The sequence below is a fragment of the Cucurbita maxima genome, unplaced genomic scaffold (genome assembly GCF_002738345.1).
Source record: "Cucurbita maxima cultivar Rimu unplaced genomic scaffold, Cmax_1.0 Cma_Scf00068, whole genome shotgun sequence".
NCBI classification, from domain to species: domain Eukaryota; kingdom Viridiplantae; phylum Streptophyta; class Magnoliopsida; order Cucurbitales; family Cucurbitaceae; genus Cucurbita; species Cucurbita maxima.
Genome location: NW_019272084.1, coordinates 77,836 through 81,202, shown reverse-complemented (window position 1 = coordinate 81,202; position 3,367 = coordinate 77,836). Strand labels below are relative to the sequence as shown.

The window sequence follows — 3,367 nt, the reverse complement described above, 5'->3', positions numbered from 1 at the left end:
TTGGACCTTAGGCGAGAGTTGCCTTCGAAAACCAAACAAAACTCACACAAAATTTAAGTTTGTTAGGCCACACATGCCGCCCGTGTCGCTAATGAGAATTAATTTTCTCGATTTCTTCATTTAAGATAAACTCTTGGAATTTTATTGAGAGTCTTAGAGGTGGAATTTGAGGATATGGTAGAAAAGAAAAAAAAAATGTTCCCAACTATAAGAAAAAATCTAGAAAAAGTATAAAAATAAAATAGTAAAAAAATCAGATAAATGCCGGTCCGAGTCAAACGAAGGGCAAAATGGTCATTTTCCTTTTATACTATTATAATTATTTTTTTTGGGGTCTCAAGAGGCCCTTAACAAAACACATGAAAAATGAAACTCTGACTAAGCTGAAGAAATTTATTCTTGGCACTTTATTCGTTCGATTTTGTCAAGAAACGAGGAAGAAAGAAAGGTTGTTTTTGGGTTTTAGATCGTGGGTTTTCAACAAAATTCTTAAGTTTTTTTTTATGGAATTTGATATGGAAATGAACCCAAAGAAAAGTATGGAACAAATTACCTTGATAATCAAGATTAAAAGTAAAGAAAACTCGTTTCTAATGATTCAAATCACTACACAAGAGGTTTGATTATTACCATTTGAATGAGTTTGTGAAGACAATAATTTGAAAAGAAAAACTTACTCTCACGAAAGCTAAAAATAGAAATTCTATTCTTAATTCTAAAATATGATGTGAAGGTTTCCTATGTTATACGTCACTCCTAAATTAAATAGGCTAGTAAATGAGAAATACTTTACCCTTCCTATTAAAATGGTTAGTTAAGGATGGTAATCGAGGTGGATTACAATATAACTTTAACTTCTATATTTAAAACTAAAACTAGTTAAATATGACAAACAAATATTTAAATTATAATTAAATAGTGCGGAATGAAATGTGGTTATTAGTTATTGTTAAGGATATTTAGTAATAAATTATAGTTTACCATATATATTATATTTGATATTTTATTATAAGGCAAATATCTAATATTTGTCTTATTATCATAGATATTTTTCCATTTATTGTTATTTCCATTTATTACTATTTCCATATCCTTGTAATTTATTTGATTATAAATAGGATAACTTTCACACCATTTAGATGTGGTGGATTATGCAAATATTCACATGGTATCAGAGCCCTCTCGGTTTAACAACCCAATCCTTTCTTTTCAATGACTTTTGAATCCTCTAATCTTCTTCTCCACCACCCCTGCTCGCTTTGACGCTGCAGGGGCAGTCTTCATGGCTGCCGCAGGCAGAGCCAATTGACGACTCTTCGGCTCCACCCTATTGACCTCCAAATCACCTTTCGTCATACTCTGTACATACAACCTCACCTTTTCCAACCAAATTGGTTTTCCCCTTGGCCAATATAGTCTCTCTCATTTTCTTCCCAATCAACCTTCATCCTTCACATAAACCCTAACCTAAACCTATCAATCTTTTGTAGAGATTTACCTTCGGAATCTGGGTGCCGCATTGGCCTATTCGCCAACCAAGTTGCCACCGCCCTTCCTGCCAAAATTGGCTTCTTCGCCCGATGAGGCGACTCTTCCGACTGCCCTTCTCGCCAAAATTGGCTTCTTCGCCCAATGTGGCGACTCTTCCAGCTTCAACATTGTCTTTGTCTCTTGCTCTAGGTTTCCCCTTCTACTTCTTGGGGTTAGAAATATTCTCACCAGAGCCAAGGCAGCATCGTCGCTAAGCGACAATCTCTCTTCATGGGTTAGACATATTCTCGCCGAAGCCAAGGCAGCATCGCCGCTGAGCGGCGATCCCTCTGCAATTTTTTATGGCCAAGAACCGGGTTGTTAGCATCTTCATGAAAAGTGTTTCTCAACCTCTTTGAATTTTTCAAATTCAAGCTTCACGTTCGTTTGAATCCGACGCTTAGCTTGCGGTGGGGTGTTAAGGATATTTAGTAATAAATTATAGTTTACCATATATATTATATTTGATATTTTATTATAAGGCAAATATCTAATATTTGCCTTATTATCATAGGTATCTTTCCATTTATTGTTATTTCCATTTATTACTATTTTCATATCCTTGTAATTGATTTGATTATAAATAAGATAACTTTCACACCATTTAGGTGTGGTGGATTATGCAAACATTCACAGTCATCCTTGAACTAGTTTCATAAATTCAACTGAGTTCATTAAATACTACTTAAAGTGCATTTAATTCATCTTTTTTTTGAAGCTCAACTTTGCACAACATATAAGTATGGTCTCCAACGTCTTTTAGAATTTTCTTTGATGAGCTCACTGTAGTTTGAATATAAGTGTATAAGGTTGGTCTCCAACGTCTTTTAGAATTTTCTTTGATGAGCTCACTGTAGTTTGAATATAAGTGTATAAGGTTTGTTATAGCTTCTTGGCTCTCGTCCTTTTAATTAGATCTTGAGGTATGAAAATTCCTTGATCGTGGTTCATATCAGAATTAGTCTATATAATTTTAGTATGTGGATCTTGAAGTATTTTCACACATTTCTCGTGAAGGAATCCAGAGTCAAACCGCGCCAGAGGTAGGAGTTCTGAAAAGCCTAGAAGAATCGTAAGAAAGTTGATTTTTTTGTTTTTTTTTTTTTTTTTGCCAACATTGGACTTGAATAACTTTGCATATAGTTACTAAAAATACCTTGTGTCTCAAAGAAATTAACCCGAACTTGCCTATCCACGCTCGCCTGATCTGTGAATTGTGCCCGAATAGAACAACCTGAACTGAGTGAAAACTCGAGGGATCCGCATGCTGCTAGATTTGAACGTGTGTTGTTTGACTTGGGTCCATCAATCAACCACCGAAACATGGTGAGGCTCGACAGTTTATTTTTTATTTTTAAAAATTAAGCTTACCATCCTTGCCAATAGTATCACACATACCGGAAGAACCAAATAATATATTTAAAATACATTTAATGTATTTAATTTTTAACATAGAATGTACAATAAATCAGAGTGGCGCAGCGGAAGCGTGGTGGGCCCATAACCCACAGGTCCCAGGATCGAAACCTGGCTCTGATAAGAGAAAGGCTTCCCATTTGTTTTTTTTTTATAATTACACCCAATGTCGTCAGGTTCTAATCTTTTTTTGGGCATTAAACGAATTGGGCCCGATTCAGAGGGTGTTGGGCCCATTGGATTTATCCGTTGGGCTTCGGTAATCTCCGCCTTCGACCATACCAAAGAAAAAAATATATATATATGTGACGCAATAAATTTATAATAAATTGGGTGCTAACCTTCTTTACAAAAAAAAAAAAAAAATTTGCCATTTCTACTCCCCAAAGTTGCTATTATATTATATACATGAGGTAATCTC

General features: G+C 35.0%; 1 non-coding gene across 1 annotated transcript; it reads left to right on the top strand.

The window, feature by feature from the left end:
- The first annotated feature begins 2,997 nt into the window (after window positions 1-2,997).
- TRNAM-CAU lies at window positions 2,998-3,069 on the top strand. Its single transcript has one exon. It is a non-coding gene; the product is annotated as a tRNA-Met (tRNA).
- The last annotated feature ends 298 nt before the right edge of the window (window positions 3,070-3,367 follow it).